General features: G+C 37.2%; 1 long non-coding RNA gene across 1 annotated transcript in view; it reads right to left on the bottom strand.

Annotated features, from left to right (window-relative positions):
* The window catches only part of LOC147844665 (uncharacterized), an 892,045-nt gene that overhangs the window by 694,293 nt on the left and 179,824 nt on the right, over positions 1 to 17,928 (bottom strand). The gene's annotated exons all lie outside the window — the stretch shown is intronic.

The following is a 17,928-nucleotide window of genomic DNA, read 5'->3' as shown; positions in this document are numbered from 1 at the left end:
TAGTTTTTGATGGGGCAAGTACTTTTTTTGCTGGGCCATTAAAAGAAATCCTTAGCATTTAGCCTTAAATACGTCTGAAATTTTATTCTTCTTGGTCTTAAAAAGGTCTTTAAAAGTCTTAAATTTGACTTGGTGAAATCTCAGAAATCCTGAATTTATTAGGTGACAGTTTGGGAACAGTTTTGGCTGTTCTCAAACTGTATTATTTTTTCTAATAAAGCAGTTAAAGTCTTAATCAAAATCATTCATAATTGCTACCTGATAAATACCAAACTATTTAAATTTAATAACAATATTTCCTCTAAATGCTCATTTTGTACTTAATATGATGAAACACTAAATCATTTATTTTGGGAGTTTACTTACTGTAAAGTGTTTTGGGTTAACTTTTCCAATTTCATTAAAAATATATATTTTTAATGAAATTAAATATAAATTTATAAAAAAATATTTCCAAACTTTTGTATATCTCCAAAAATTTTATTCTTTGGTTACTCTCTGAACTTAGATCCTTCTCATTGTAAATTTATTCTTAATTTATTACATTTTCTGGATAAATTTTACGTCAATAAATGTAAATTTTCAAAGAAACACCCTCACTTTTTATTTTAAGAAAGGATTTTGATATATATATATATATATATATATATATATATATATATATATATATATATATATATATATATATGTGTGTGTGTGTGTGTGTGTGTGTGTGTGTGTGTGTGTGTGTGTGTGTGTGTGTGTGTGAACTCCTCAAAAGACTCTAATAAGTATATAGTAAAAGTCTTTCTTGGTGTAAATCATTTAAACTTGTTTAATTTTCTGGAATTTTGTTCATTTAGTTTCTTTGTAAATGTTCCTTATTGCATTAAAATTTAATTAAGATATAATGTTAAATATTAAGAATTTAGGCAAGGTGTGTACATTTGTGGGTGTCATGGTGGAGTTTGCATATTCTCCCCGTGTTGGCGTGGGTTTCCTCCGGGTGCTCTGGTTTCTCCCACAAGTCCAAAAACATGCGGTATAGGTGAATTGGGTAAGCTGAAACTGTCCGTGGTGTATGTGCGGATATGGTTGTTTCCCAGTGATGGGTTACAGCTGTAAGGGCATCGGCTGGATAAGACATATTCTGGATAAGTTGGCAGTTCATTCTGCTGTGGCGACCCTAGATTAATAAAGGGAATAAGCCACAAATAAAATAAAAGAATGAATGAATAAATTAGAATTTTAGCAGGGTGTTAACATTTGTTGTTAAATTAGAAAATCTGATCTTATAAAATATATACTATATAGATATATCCAGATTTGTTTGTATTTTGTTGACTAAAAGAAATAAGATAATGTATTTACACCCACCGGACACTTTTTTTTAGTACACCTTGCCAGCCAGTGTGTCTCTGATTGGGTACTTTACTGTGTGCACCTTGTTGGTGTGGGTGGGTGTGAAAATCCCAGTAGATCTGCAATAAATCTTAAAATAAACTGTTAAATCGAACATTTTTTTAATCATATGTGTTAAAGTAACTGTTAAACAACTGTTTTTCTTTATTTAAATATGGATTTTAGTCACTACTTCATTGTAAAAACTGTGGACCCATCCTGACAAAATGAATCAGTGAGAGGTCGCTTGATGACTAGGTACTCCAAAAAGCTTGCAAATGATATATTGTTTGGAACTAGTGACACATGAAATAAATGGCTCTCTATTATTTCATTTCAATCAATGAGATGACCTGCTCTATGAAAGAGAGACAGAAAAGAAGAACTAGCAATTATCCTTTCCTCTGTACTCCCCGGTGCAGGTTTGACTTTTAGACCAACTGTTAGGTGAGTTCTTTATAATACATTCATCCTGTCCTTTGATGTGTCTTCATTCAAAGTCACTGTTCAAAGCCTACCCTGTATATAATAAAGCACATCTCTCTTATTTATTCCTCAAAACACTCTTAGGAAGGTCATGAAATAGGGAGGTACTGATTCATGTGATTGACATTATTTTGTTCTGTTCCCATACATTATTCTTCATTGCACTTTATTATTTTTTATAAATGCCCTTCTGTAGCATACACCAAAAATGTTTAATCAAATTAATATAAGTAATTTAATTTAGTAATAGTAATTTAACATTAAACTCACTTAAAACAGCTTATGTGACATAAAAAATGAGTTAAAGCATCATCATCATCATCATTATTTTCATCCGCTTATCCGGGGCCGGGTAGTGGGGGCAGCAGTCTTAGGACAGAACTCCAGACTTCCCTCTTCCCAGACACTTCCTCCAGCTCCTCCGGTGGGATCCCGAGGTGTTCCCAGGCCAGCCGAGAGACATAGTTCCTCCAGCGTGTCCTGGGTCTTCCCCGATGCCTGAAACACCCCCCTAGGTAGGCATCCTGGAGGCATCCGAAACATGCTAGAGCCACTTCAGCTGACTTCTCTTGACGTGGAGGAGCAATACTCCAAGCTCCTCCCGGGTGACAGAGCTCCTCATCCTGTCTATAAGGGTGCGCCCTGCCATCCTACTAATAAAACTCATTTGAGCCGCTTGTATCTGAGATCTTGTCCTTTTGGTCATGACCCAAAGCTCATGACCATAGGTGAGAGTAGGAACGTAGACTGACCGGTAAATCGAGAGCTTTGCCTTTCTTCTCAGCTCCTTCCTTACCACAACGGACCGGTACATTGACCGCATTACTGCTGCCGCTGCACCGATCCACCTGTCAATCTCACGCTCCATCCTTCCCTCACTCGTGAACAAAACCCCAAGATACTTGAACACTTCCACCTGGGGTAAGGACTTTCCTCCAACCTGGAGATGGCAAAACCACCTTTTTCCGGTGGAGCACCATGGCCTTGGACTTTTAGGTGCTGATTCTCATCCCAGCCGCATCACACTCGACAGCAAACCGCCCCAGTGCATGCTGAAGGTCCATGTTTGAAGAAGCCAACAGAACGACATTGTCTGCGAATAACAGAGATGAAATCCTGTGGTCCCCGAACCAGACCCTCTTAAAGTTAAAGCATATTAACCTTATATTAATTAAATGTAATTAACATATTTTAGCTTAAATTAACATAACAACCATGCTGCTATGATATATTCAAAAATAAATTCTGTATAAACTCATCTTACAATGATAACAATCTTGAAAAAACAGCAAGATTATTATTTTTTTTCTGTCCAACATTTAAATTACATTCAAATCCTGATAATATTCTCTTTTATTGAAAAAAAAAGCTTTGTCTTGGACTTTTTAATACATATTTAGCACTTGCAAGACATTCTTTCATCTCTTACAGTAGTGTAAAGGTGCCGAATGTCATACAGAGATGTCTCTGATACATACAGTATTTGCGTGACATCTTTGCAGATGGTGCATTTTCTGACCCACTCTCACAGTCCTACAATATGCATTCAGCATTGCTGTGTCTTTTCTAATTTGTCTCTGAGATCGAATAGTGTATGGTTAGATGCGCTACACATTGTTTTTGACTCAGTAGGAGACAGTAGGTCAAATATAATTAGGATTACAGGCATCGCACTGTTGGCGGTGCAGAGCTCGGTCATGCAGTGAAATACACCCTTGCACCTCAATGTGTACAGAAAAAGCACAGGATAACTGAAGATAAAAGATGTGGAAGCAGTGAAAAGTATTAATATGAAATATAATAATATATAGTTTGATGCTTACACTGAATATAAAGATAAAATATACAATAAATTTCCTTTCATGCTTGTCATTCTGTCATTTCTTTTTTTTTTTGAAGCACAACTGCAAATCAATTTGCCATGAAATCAGTTACGATTTCTCAGAATACCATCAACAGCTGTGTGGAGAATAGCTCTTGGATGGAAACCAGGTGGCAAAGGCATTGAAAGGAAATAAAAAAGAAGATAGCAAGTGTGCGTCTGCATGCTAAAGCACTGATGGGAGACGAAATAAAGCTATTTCATTCAAGACTCATTAAGTAAGTGAATTTCTTTTTCCATTTCTTTTAAACAGCACATAAATTGAGGTTTTAAACATGTCAGTGATACATCATTATTATGCAGAAAGATGAATTCAGTGAGAAACCTGCCATGTTGAGTTTCTGAATTTAAAGTTAGTTTTTTAAAAGTATTTATTTAGTGTTTAAAAGGATACTTCAAATAACTAAAAATAATTACTCACCCTCATGTGGTTTTAAACCTTTATCGGTTTCTTTATTCTATTTAACACAAAAGTAGTTCCTATAAATAAAGATAAAAACTTGTAAACATTGTCCTCCATATAGTGGGGAAAACAATGGAAGTCAATGGTTACAGGACTAAATGAATTTACAGTTTTTGGTGAACTATCTCTTTAAGAGAATCAACGTGGCATAGAATGATGTCTTGCAGTGGGACCTCCAGTAGGTGTCATGAAAGTGGGATTATGAGCATGTTAGTGGGTTTTACAAAGAGTGAAATGATAGAGTGAGACCTCCTGTCACTGCAGAGAAAAATCTTCTTACACTGTAATAAAATTTGATTCTGTTTCCTAAGATTATTCAAGACTTTTTCAAGAAAAAAAAAAATGTTACCTCATGGAGGCACTGATGTGTGATGGAAGCATAAAAGCATGCCTGTAGCTCTCCAATAATGGCTTGCCTCCTTCTGTAGGCATTAATGTTCAGATGCTCCAAGCGAAACAGAGTCAAGGAGAAGAAAAGAATGTTGTGTCCTCATTTTCATGTTTGTGTGTTGAAAGTTTCTAATGTGGCATAAAATGTATTGTGTAAAGCAAATATTCATTCATTCATTCATTCATTCATTCATTCATTCATTCATTTTTCCTTCAGCTTAGTCTCTTAATTCATCAGAGGTCGCCACAGCAGAATAAACTGCCAACTTAACCAGCATATGTTTTACACAGCAGATGCCCTGCCAGCTGCAACCAAGTACTGGGAAACATCCATACACACTCATTCACACACATAGACTATGGCCAATTTAGTTTGTTCAATTCACCTAAAGCACATGTCTTTGGACTGTGGGGGAAAAAGCAGCACCCGGCGGAAACCCACACAAACACGGGGAGATTTTGCAAACTCCACACAGAAATGCCAACTAACCCAGCCAAGGCTCGAACCAGCAGCCTTCTTGCTGTGAGGCGACAGTGTTAACCACTGAGCCACCGTGTCACCCCTAAAGCAAATATATTTATGAAAAATAAGATTTCTGTCATGGATGCTCATAAGAAAATGCCATAGTCAGTCCTGTACTGATGGATTTTCTTTTGAAATAGAAAATGGAATGGGAATATCCAATAATCACAGTTTACAGAAACACCCACAAAATTTTCATTCATTTTAACACAAATTAACTTCCATTTCAATAAATTATAATTTGCTCTTGTTCTAACAACTATAGGTTTTTCTGTGATTTCTCTGAATCTTAAAAACTAAATATTAAATGCCCTTTATCAGATATCATCAAAGCTATTACTCATGGTCTAAAATCTACAAAAAAAAAAAAAAACTCTTTTCTTAATATAAAAAATGAAGGTTAGATCAGTTGTGGGTTAAATTGGGTTAATTGTAATTTAAGGCCCAAAAATCATTTAATTATAGACAGCAAAGCCCCGGTGGATCTGAATGACAACAAGGTTGAACAGGCATAAGGGGAGTTTAATGATGCAGCTTCTGTTTACAGTGAACCCAAGGGAGCTATAATCGATTATAAAGTTGTAATTGCCCTTTCCTTTCATTTTCATTATTAAAACACTAGCCAGTATATTGTCCTACCTACAACATTCACCAGCTCCCCTTTTCTGCAAGTCCAATTGCTTTCTCAAACTTTTGGCACAATTTTCTGCTACATGCAGTCTGGAAATAACAAATGACCTCTTCTTTTAAAACGGCTGCAATCCTTGGGCCATTAATGACTTATTGAATCGAGATAATTACCTTATACTCCAGCAATAACCACCCCTTGTTGCACTTAATGTTAAAAAATACATTTAATTTCCTGGCCCAATACGTGACACAAATTGCTTGTCAAGTACCAGATGCTTTAACTGGGAAATAAACAGTGGAAATAAAATATAGGCTATACTGAATGTCAGACATGAATACATGGTAGGAGCAAATACGTTTTTGCTCAATGTAAAGAGCCTCAAGGCAAAGTCTCAGGAGAGCACTTCATTACTACAGACTCCTATATTACCTACTATTTCATCTTTGCCATCTCAAAAAAAAAAGTCCAGATACCTGTGATATAGTAAAACAACTCATTTCATCATCCACTATCATATTTTATTAAATGTGAAGAGTGTAAATTCCGACAGAGAAGGAAACTGAAATTCAAGTGGTTATTTTCATCATTCTTTTGTGGAACTATTCCTTTAAGCCTGGATAAAGAGATAATATATCCAACTTATTACACACTGTACATTTGTCAGATGTTTGACTGCAGCTGACTTTATGAAAGAAAGACAGATAGACGTATAAAAAAGCATGAGGAGAGAGAAACGATCAGTTTTCTTCTACATTTTCAAACACCCATCATCAAACTTTAGTCTAAAAAGACAAAAAAGTTGCTTCTGACTGCTGTTTAGTCTAACTATTTTATATCCATGTTTCAATTGCTACCATACTATAGAAGTCAACGTCACAACAACAACAGTCAAACTGATATATGACGCTGACCCGGCTAAAATTTTTTTCTATGCCAATACAGCTTAGTGTGTCCTCAGTGTTTGACCCAACACTACGTACTTGACAGCCTCTCGATTTCTGATTGGTCAACAGCATCTGAATTAAATGCATTGGACATATACACAAGGTCATGTATTCTTAGCCACAACATTTCTCCTCCATCATCCTCATCCAGCCTGTCTATCACAATGTCCAATCTAGCTCTTTATCACCGCTGTTCTCTTCAGGGCTTCTCTCTCTCCCTGCCTCCTAATTCACAGTGAGAAATAGCTCAGATCCCTCATGGGATGTTGCCCGCAGGAACGAGTACTACTATATAGGTGTATGAGTGTGTGGCCTCATTGCAGACGTGCTCTCTGATTAATCAATGCCGTAAACACAGAGCACAGCCCAAAGGCTCCCAAAGGGGGTGTAATGCAAGATATAAAGCGCCTTCCGTTGCAACCTCTTTGACCTCACCACCTGCTTTGAGACCTCAGGTTGATGGAGAACGTATGCATGTCACAGATTAGCAGTCTTCAACATGAACGGAACCCTAAAATGAGATACCTAAATATACACTGATTCTGAAAGAGTTTACAATTTATCAGCTGCACAACATGCTATGCAGGGAGAGAGCCAGCACATACGCGGAGGAAGATGCGTTTCTGAGGATTCACAGTAGCTGTCAACCCAATTTTAATGGTTCATTCTTAATTAAATTTGATTCACCTCATTCAAATGCTCCAGCTATGCTGCTGATGTGGAACAAACAGGTCATATTCTTTATTCAGGAGATCTTACTCCCTCTTTCTTCCAAATATGTATCTTTATTTCATAGTTGGCTATGAAAAGAAGATTAAAAATAATAATGGCCTTCCTGAATTTTTCATTTTGCATAATGCAACCCTCAATTTGACTGGCCGAAGAGCACTCCTATTATAAAACAGTCGGACACAGTTTTGTGTTCGTCAACCGTTGTGCAGGTTACATTTAATATTTTTCTTAGCAAGACATTGAATCCTTCAGTCAAAGGATTAGTACAAAAGCAATTATACATTAAGGAAAAACATCAGGGATCGTCTTTGGTCTGATACCAAATGGCACACTTCAATTATGCTCTTGCAGGTTTACAATGGCTGCTGCATGTGTGTCCATGTCTTTTAAGTCCACAAGACTGCAGGGTGTCCCGTTCATCATTTTAGCTTTTAGGAGGATCTCCGCAGCACACTTTTACACAATAGTCAAGGCTATGTTACATCACAAAATTGGACTCTCAGGAAGTCTGTGAGGGTTTAATGTGCCCTTTAGCGGTAAGCCTTCATGAGCAAGTAACTTGCTGCTACAGAAATCATATACTGTGTTTGTATAGTAGACAGAAAATAGCCTGTTTTAATTTCCATGCCCTCCAAAAAAGCAACTGTCTTGTTTTTTTGTTGTTGTTTTTTTTCAATTAAGGTTGTGTAAATATACCCTATATGTCATGCAATAAGCATATGATTGATAGAAAATCATGTTCTCTGTAATTCATGACTTGACATTGTCCTGTCCTTTGCAGCAGATTTTGGCCTTGCATAATTAGACTCGTTCTTGGCCAACCCACTCTTGTTCTAAACGCATTTAGCTAATTAAAGAACTTAATCTAATTCATATTTGATTAACCAAGCACCCAATGAAGCCACAATGTTGACGGCAAGACCTCAGAGAAATCTGTTTTTATTTCAAACCTGAGGATTTAATTGGGATTGAAATTTAGGACCACAAGCCATGTGTGATTATATTACATTCCATAATTTGGCTTGTAGTGTCTCAAAACGAACATCTCTCTTGGCTAACAGCTGTTTGAGGTTGAAATATATGTTTAAGTTCAAAGTAAATGCAGTGGACATTTATTTTTATGTGGGACGATGTTAATGAAAAAAGCACAGTAAAATCTCTAACAATGCAACAGTAGCAGTTAATTCTGTTTCACTTACATTGAGTTGTAAAGGAGGATCTGTTTGTCACAGGGACACAGACAAGTGTTCTGTATTCAGGTGGTCTTTTGAGAATTGATGTTTGTAGTGCTTGCATAACAATGGTGTCTTATTAAAAGTGCTCTCTCTGCATTCCTTACTTGGTAAAACAACTCATACTCACACAAAGTCACACAGAGCATGTAAAGGAATTATCTGTAAGGGATATCAAAGAAAACTGGATTTTTTTTGTGAACAATTATTTCTAGAATTAACCAGCATTGAATCTGATATACTTAGAAGTGTGGTAGAGTTTATAAATGTCAAAAAAGAATAAAATTTAATTTAAAAAGCCATTTAAAACCATATAGGAGAGGTCGAAATGATAAATTCATTGATAGTTGAACAAGAAATGTGTACTTGCTTGATAAGGATTCATTGGCTGAATGTTTTCAAATGGTTAAAAAAAGTCTTTCGGAAGACATTTACTAAAACCGTATCAGTGCTTGTTTTCTTTTCTTATTTCTCAAGAATTGTTCATTCACTGAATGTCAGGACTTCTTTCAGAGGTTGTACTGGTACATTTATTGATCTACTATTCTAACAATTCAAATGCTTGGAGCTTTTGTGGGCTTTACTTTCTTGTGCTTTTCAACACAGAAGTAAACATTACAAGGACTCCTGAATCTGAACTTTTGAATTTCTTATGAAAACTTAGAATGATTTATCGAACATTCTGGTTCTTTTAATAATGAAAGCGTATTTGAACCGAGGCTTCAAAAATGATAGAACATCAAGATGCGTGTGCCCTTAAAGTGTCCATATGACTTGCACCATAGCTCAGGTTTGTGTGACAAACAAAACTCAATTTTAATCATTACAACTAAGCTTGATTTTTTTTTGTATATTCACGTTCTGATCTTTTTATATTTTTATATTGTTAAAAAGACAATTCATTGTGATGGAAAGTATGTCAGGTTTGGTATGAAACAAGGGTGAGTAAATAATGACAGAATGTCTTTTTGAGGTGATTTCATCCTACCAAACATGATTCATAATGGAGCACTCATTAATGCATTTAAGACCTTGGGGAAAATTGCTCTGGGCCATCACTGACAGCACATTTAAAACTTTCAGAGGTTAAAGTGTACAATGATGTCATGAGTTGTCATGATGCGTTTGGATTAGTGGATGACTCTGCAGTGGATTTTGCTGGGCCTTACAGCAGAACACAGCACAAAACCCTGCTGTGAATTCAACGGCACACAGATGCTGCTAGTTGTCATTTTGATTCAGTGCACATCAGGATAGTTGACAAGTCTAAGACTGGGAAGCCAAATAAAGATAAAATTATTGCCGGTCGTTTTTTTTGACACAGCAGACGACACGTGACAAGCGCGGGGTCTCTTAGGGACTGTTCTCTGCACTCCAGCAGTGCAAAACAAGAGGGAAAATAGTATTGACTATTTCACAAATCCTTGTAAACATGATGATAGACATGTCCTTACAAAAATCCTACAGTGTTTAAATGTCTTTCTAAATACCAAATATCATAATTTAATTTTAAAAAAATCATTTTAATTTGTACATAGTTTGAAAAAAAAAATTAAGTCTTTATCATTTACATTAAAAATGCTTTAAAAAGTTTTTCTGTACTGAAACATTAATGTGTCTTGAAAAGAAAAGGGGTTATTTACAGGGTATCTGAGAGTCTTAAAGTTGAAAATTTTCCAAAATTTTAGGCGTTAAAAAGTCTTAGGTCTACTGAAATGTTGTGTTGTAGGTTTTAATTTTCCCTTGTTCATGTATAGCTACCCAATCTGGCCATTAACACCCATACAATCGCCAACAATCCTTCTCTTTGGATAAAAGAGACAAAACCTTTAACTTTTTATTTAAAAAAATAGCATTTAATTACTTGCCTTGTAACATTTGCTTAAAAGTTCCCAATTTATTTACTGCTAAGGATACTGACCTGACCTACATTATTATTATTGTAGACTGAAGTAATGGACAGGGTTTGTGAATAAATAATTACAAAAACAATATTCAAACTAAATTATTATTATTTTATTGTTAAACGTATTAAATTTTAATAGTTTTTGATAGGGAAGTGAAAATGTTTTCTAACTGTTACATTCAAAAACAAAATCTGTATAAGTCTAGCCCTGTCTAAAGTTTCATTCATAATGGTCTTAAAAATGTCTTTACTTAGTGAAACCTGCAAAAACCCTGTACTTAAAACTTTAGCCTTACAAAATCAGACCAACTTGGTCTGCAGGCAAAAAGTCTTTAAAATTAACAATATTATTGTCATTTTAATTATATGATCTATGAAAACGATGCCACGATTGCAATGCTTGTGCAAATGTATCCATGTCACTATAAACAGATGCTTTTTTTACTTTCTTGTCTTTGTCTCTATTTTTCTATTTCACATATTTACATTTGAATCTAAATGTCACTTTCAACAGCTTGCATTGCATAATGAGAATTCCCAACATTTTCTTTATTTCTCAATGAATTTATCTGTGAGTTTATTGGCGCACCGAATGTCTTTTATTCATTGTATGTAAGACTAGTGCCACTAATAACAAAGGTTTCTACATATAGCCGCTTGATGTTCCACTTAGATTCCCACTTATTTTTGAATGGTTTCTATGTATAAATCCATCATAAACGAAGCTTTACCTCGATAGAAAGTGCTAAAGAGAACCTGTTTGCTAGGGCGAAAGACGTCCTCAAGCATCTTTGCTTTTGTTCCTACTCAAGCAGAAATGGCGTATGATGCGTAGACGTCTTCAAGGAGCTGCGATATTGTTCATAAAACACTCCAAGGACCATCACAGAAAGTCAATAGCCTCGTCTAGTCACAGTCATCCTGACATTCTTTTAAATATTCTGCTCTTTATTTCTCCCTAAGCAATTCTGCACACATCCCTTTTGTTGTTTTTTTCCCGCTTTCTCTCGATTTTCTCCTTGGCTTCCTCTTGGCTTTTCAGTATCCTTTCCTTAGCAGCTTATTGGCTGTTAAGAGGAAGTAGACCGCCACTGGATTTTTATTTGGCCATGCATACAAGAAGTGTAATGGGCACTAAAGCACAATGATTGAAGCAGAAATCATATTGCCTTTGATTGCCCCGTGAGACTTGAAGCGCTGCCATGAGGCTGTGAATTACGCCGTACACCAGCAGACGTGGTGCGCAAAGCTTTCTTAGCAGCAGTGGGAGCCAGTCTCTTCTACAAGACCTGCATGCAAATGTGCAGTTTTGGGTACCTCCTCGGGAGCAAAGAAATTCACTTTTTCTGTCTGTCTATTCACCATCTCTCCTATATTCTTTATTTATGCTCCCTCGCTTTAGACTCCATCTGCTCAACTCTACAGACATACAGTACAGAGAGCTTCACCCAGGTGGTGCCAACTGCTATCTCCAGTACTGCTGAGACTGAAAAGGAATTCAGCTCAAGGCATGCTGGGTGTGTATTTAGAGTTGGATATAACTGTGTGCCCTGCCTGAAAGGTCAATTCATGAGTCACAGTTGGTTGAATGACTGTTATTAGCATTGACGGTTAAGAGCGGTGATGGCGGTACGCTTGTCTTTCGATTACACCTTTAAATGAGGCAGTCCATCACTGCGGTATATATGCAAGCAAGCCAGGGGACATCACTTAGACAAGATGTCAGGATCAATGCCTGCTGATTGTTATTTCATAACAACCGCATGATAATTACAGAGAATTCTAATCTTTGTTAAACCTCGTCAATTATGTACAAGCAGAGTTGAATGGTGAAAGTTTCTTTTAAATGCAGCTTCCAGAAGCGTCAACTCCTCGAATCTGTCTGAAACAACAGCTCTGCCATATTGCTTGGTAATTTATCACATCAAAGTCTCTCAGAAACATGTTTGCATTAATATCCATCAAAGTGTGACAATAATTGTGTTGCTGTCTTCCTCTGTGTTTAAATGAAAGTGCGTTGTGGACAAGGTAGATGACGCGTTCAATTGCCTGGAAGGTAAATGCTGGAGTGTTTGGACCATGATGGAAAAACTGTGAAATGTTTGCAAGTTTTTCGGAAATTGTTATTCTGGAAGAGTCTGTGCCTCTGAAGATCAAGAAACGTTGTTCAATTATGAAGCTGTTTCAAAAGAGCACAGCTATTCCCTTTGCAGCCATGGCTTTCTCTGTATTATTTCTCTAATTTAAATTGGCAGTTTAAAGGCGTCTTAGATTCAATACATTAAATTGTATCTTGTTATTGAACTTTTCCTCTTTGAGTAATACATTTTTGGGGTTTTGTCCCAATTAATAATGAAAACTGGTTTTGCTGAAAGGCTGGATGGGTCAGATAACTGCTAATTTTATTGTCACCAACATATAAAAGCCCGCAAAGTGCTACATTTAGCATGGTGCCTCATTAAGGAGAAAGAGCACATTTGCAGCAACTAATTAATCTAAACATTTCAGAGCAGTGGTTAATGAAATGCTTGGTGGAAATCTCTAGTTTAAAACTTTGATCAAGCCTTCATTATATTTTGTATGCTTTTTTGAGTTGAAATCTATGGATGGCCTTTTTTAATCATGGCTCAGTGGTTAGCAGGGCCTTGCACAGGGGGGTGGCCCAGTGGCTTGAGCCACTGTCCCTCTGCCCTCATTGGCTGAGGTGCCCCTCTCAGGTGCCCCATCAATCCCCCCAACCCCCCATTTCACTTTGCGATTCACTTTGCGATCGCATTGAGCACCTGCCCCTGTAAGGGTCTGTGCACAGACCTGGTGGTTAGCACTGTTGCCTCAATTCTGGGATGCAGCTGGAAGGGCATCGGCTGCATAAAACATATGCTGAAATAGTTGGTGGTTCATTCCACTGTGCCAACCTCTAAAGTACAAACTAAGACAAAGGAAAATAAATAAATGAATGTTCATTGCACATTGTACATTATAGAAAGCAACAGCATTTATTTCCACTCTTCATAACTGCAAAACTATGTCAAACGTGATTTTATAGTCAGGACTTAAGCTGTTTTCATCTTCAAAACAAACTGTACAACTTTACATTTTTCTAACACATCCTTTTTAATTAGTGCTTATTGAAACTCAATTGACTCAATTGAGTGTTTACACTAAATAAAAAAAAATCTGGTTAAACACAAGACCAAGATGTTTTCCTAAAAAACCACAGTGACAGACGAGTCTTCACATTGATCCTGTGGGCCAGCCTAATCACCCGCCGGTGACCTACTCACACCTGCAGTTCTCCATGATGGATGTCCAGTGTTCTCCAGTCTCCTAAACTGCAATTCTGCACAGAAACTTTGGCCAGAGGAGAAATGGTCGTGTCCAACTAAGCCTGGTTTTTCTCAAGGTTTTTTTCCTTCACTTTCAATTGGTAAAGTTTGTTCCTCTCCACTGTCCCACTGGCTTGCTTGGACTGGGACTTGTGGAGCTGCACTTCGATAGATTTGCTCTTCAGTGTTTGGACTTTCAGCAGTGAAATTTAAACCACACTGAACTGAACTAAACTGAACTTCCACTCTGAAAACTGGACTGAAACAGTTTCAGTTTACTAGAACTTCTCTATTAAGCTGCTTTGACACAATATGCATTGTAAAAGCGCTATAGAAATAAACATGAATTAAATTGATCACGTTTGAAACTACTTGTAAAAGAGATGAAAACAGCACTAGCTCAAACTTTTTAGACCCCTGTATTTAGCATCCCCCAATTGTGATTGAATTGAAAAAGTCCACCTTATTGTCAAGAATGCCAAAAACCTGAGTCACAACACAGCAATTTATATGGAGCCTTGAGGCGCCTAGTGCTTAACAACCGTAGGAACTATTAGGAACATCAAGCTGGGCCTACACTAAATATTTCATCTCCAAGCAGGATCCCTCCCAAGCGTAATATCAAACTATCCACACTACTGCCCGGCCTCTAACATCTTTAGCTCTACACCCACCAGTAAAACCATTAGGCCGCTGAGTAGGGGCATTGCATTCCCTCAAGCTAACCCCACATCCCCCTCTACTTCCTGTCGGTTGTATCATCTCAGAGGCTGATGTGCTACTCGGTATGCAGCCCGAGGGACGAATGGATGGATGAATGGCAAAACAGAAGGGTGGAAGAAAGGCTTCAGAATGAAGATGAGCTCTACCCGACTCGACTCATTACAGCCTGGCCTTGCCCCGCTCCAATGCGTGTGAAGCCGCCAGGGCACCCCTTTGGATGGATGGACAGGGAGCAAGTGGGGGAGGGAACACATAAGGAGGAAAAAAAATAACAACAGCAGAGGCAGAGGAAAGTAGGCCGAGGATGATGTGTCACAATGCCCACTAAGAAGCAGCGTCACCTAACCTACATTCATCAGGATGTTTTTTTTACTTTGTGTGTTGGTTGTGTACATGCTGGCAGAAGCCATATTGCTTTATACCAGCAGCACTGGAGACCACCAACACAGACAGCAACCTTCTGTTTAGGGCAGTAAGGTTAACAACAAGGAATGCTCCCTAAAGAGGAATTGAAAAATGCTCTGTTTTTCTGTAAAAAAGGAAAAGAAAAGAGTCAAAACAAATGTAATAGTTCATGTTTTTCCAATGTTTGCTCCTCCAGTACTGGTGAAGTAAAAATAAATAACAGCAGATGTGACTGGGATCCGAAGTGACGCTTTGCTCGTATTTATACAGCTAAGATTTTTCAAATATTTAACTGATTATGCTCATCTGAAGTATTTATGTATCTGTTCATTTATCTCCTAATCTAGTAACATCTATAGAAAACCCCTGCGAGGCTGACAATGTTACATAAGCAGATGTAATTGAATTACAAGCTCACTGAAATAAATGGTTAATTAAAGTTTGAGTTCAGCACATTAGGCTCTTGAAACCCACTCACCAAGAGATAGTGAAAGGTTGAAATGGTAAACTGCTGCAAAATAATGTAGGTGGGCTGCTGCTTGCTTGCTTGCTGCATGCAGTGACCAACAATTAGGTAGAAAATACAGCAGCTTTCAAAAATTATGATTTTGTTGCTCTACACAGGGATCAGAAATGTAGACAGAACAATTTCTTTATTAGTAACAGCATTAGAATAAAGTCATGTGCATGTGTCGTTAAGCATGCAATATTTTGTGAAACCATTCACCTATTTTACATCAAGCTAAATACACATTAAAAAGCCCTCCATGAAATGTACTATGGCTCGACTGTGCCTGAAAGCTGGAAAATGCTGTCTTCGAAAGATGCATTCCAAGGTAGGACGGCATCAAAGAATGCTAATCCAGTTTTTCTTCCTGTCTCATGAGATTCCTTCATCTGATTGATTTTTTTGAAGGCTGCATAGATTTATCCTTTTCTTCCTTTGAAATCCCACAATCCTTTGAGTTCCATTTCCTGACAGTTGAGCTAAAAAAGAAAAATAAAGATGACGTCTGAAAATTGGTGGTCATTTTGTGAGTAAATGTAGAGTTTTGACTAACATTTTCCACATACGATGTTGTTTCTTGTGAGCAGTTTGTATTGTGAATGTGTGGTCACTTTATCTCTAAAGCTTTTGCTGTATGGTTGTAGCTTATTAAGTTTTATGCTGGCAGCTAGCTCTCTGCAACTCTCACATGGCTGCCCATTAACGCTAAGCAGGCCTGCGCCAGTTCAGTACCTGGATGGGAGACCACATGGGAAAGCTAGGTTGCTGCCAGAAGTTGTGTAAGTGAGGCCAGCAGAGGGCGCTTAACCTGTGGTCTGTGTGGGTCCTAATGCCCCAGTATATTGATGGGGACTCTATACTGCTCAGTCTTTCGGATGAGACGTTAAACTGAGGTCCTGACTGTCTGTGGTCCTTTGAAAGAATAGGGGTTTAACCCTGGCATTCTGGTCAAATTTGCCCTCTGTCCATCATGGCCTCCTAACCACCCCTTTTATAATTGGCTTCATCACTCTGTCTTCTCTCCACCAATCAGCCGGTGTGTAGTGTGTGGTCTGGTGCAATATGGCTGCCGTTGCATCATCCAGATGGATGCTGTACACTGGTGGTGGATGAGTAGATTCCCCCCAATGTGTAAAATGCTAGAAAAGTGCTGTATAAATGTAAGGGATTATTGTGATTAATATTATTATAATTACAGCCTCGGCTGGCTCATTTGGCATTTCTGTGTGGAGTTTGCATGTTCTCCCTGCGTTCACGTGGGTTTCCTCCGGGTGCTCCGGTTTCTCCCACAGTCCAAAGACATGCGGTAAAGGTGAATTATAGGCTAAACTGTTCAAAGTGTATGAGTGTGATTGATTGTGTGTGTGTGGATGTTTCCCAGAGGTGGGTTGCGGCTGGAAGGGCATCCGCTGCGTAAAAGCGTGCTGGATAAGTTGCTGGTTCATTCCGCTGTGGCGACCCCGAATTAATAAAGGGACTAAGCCGAAAACAATTCATGAATGAATGAATGAATTATTATAATTATGCTTCTTCAGAAGTCTGTATGAAATTAGTTTTGACTGTGCATACACATTTTTTATGCATCCAAAGTCAGCCTGATAAGATAGCAAGGCATGCATTAAGTCAGTTGCCAATGCTTTTGGATTCAGTCCTCAATTAGAAAGTGAAAATATATTTCCATAATGATTTGCACAATTATTTACACAGTTACAGAGGAATACTAGAATCCACTTTTGAATAACTTTTGTGCAAAAGCTTTGAGTGTAAAATACCAAGCAATGTAGAGAAGTACATGTATACACACAAATTCAGTGGTACTATTCCCATATATAATATGGTCATTAATGAGTAATAAATGTCAAAACCATTTTTAAACTATTTTTAAGGAAAATTTAACAAAAAAGTGATGGTAATTGGCTTTGCAAAGCATTTTCAAGTAAAATGTCAAAATGCTAAAACAATACGATGACTTTAAAACAACTAATATGTCTATCAGAAAATAATAGCCATTGTCTTTGTTTTAAATATCTAATATTCAACATTTTCTATATCCATATTTACACTACACACAAAAATAACATTTAATTCAGAAACAAAAAATAGTTTCAGAAAAGCCTATTTTTTCATGTTATGTACTACACCCAGAAATAAAAAGTGAATTTAATTTTCCATTGACCCATTTGTTGTTGATCATACATTGTAATGCACAACAATAACTGTGTAAATGAACAATTTATTGCATTAAAATTAATACAATGTGTTTTTTCATTGTTACAAAAGTAATAAACATTATTAAAGTTAAAGGAGTTCAAATATTGTCTCTAAATTAAAAGAAAAGTTGATTTCTGGCACTACCTCACATCCAAATCAACAACCCAATCCATTAATACATGAATG

Source organism: Danio rerio, chromosome 4 (genome assembly GCF_052040795.2).
Source record: "Danio rerio strain M-AB ecotype USA chromosome 4, GRCz13ab, whole genome shotgun sequence".
In the NCBI taxonomy this organism is placed as follows: domain Eukaryota; kingdom Metazoa; phylum Chordata; class Actinopteri; order Cypriniformes; family Danionidae; genus Danio; species Danio rerio.
The sequence above is the reverse complement of the archived record's forward strand: the minus strand, read 5'-3'. Positions and strand labels throughout refer to the sequence as shown.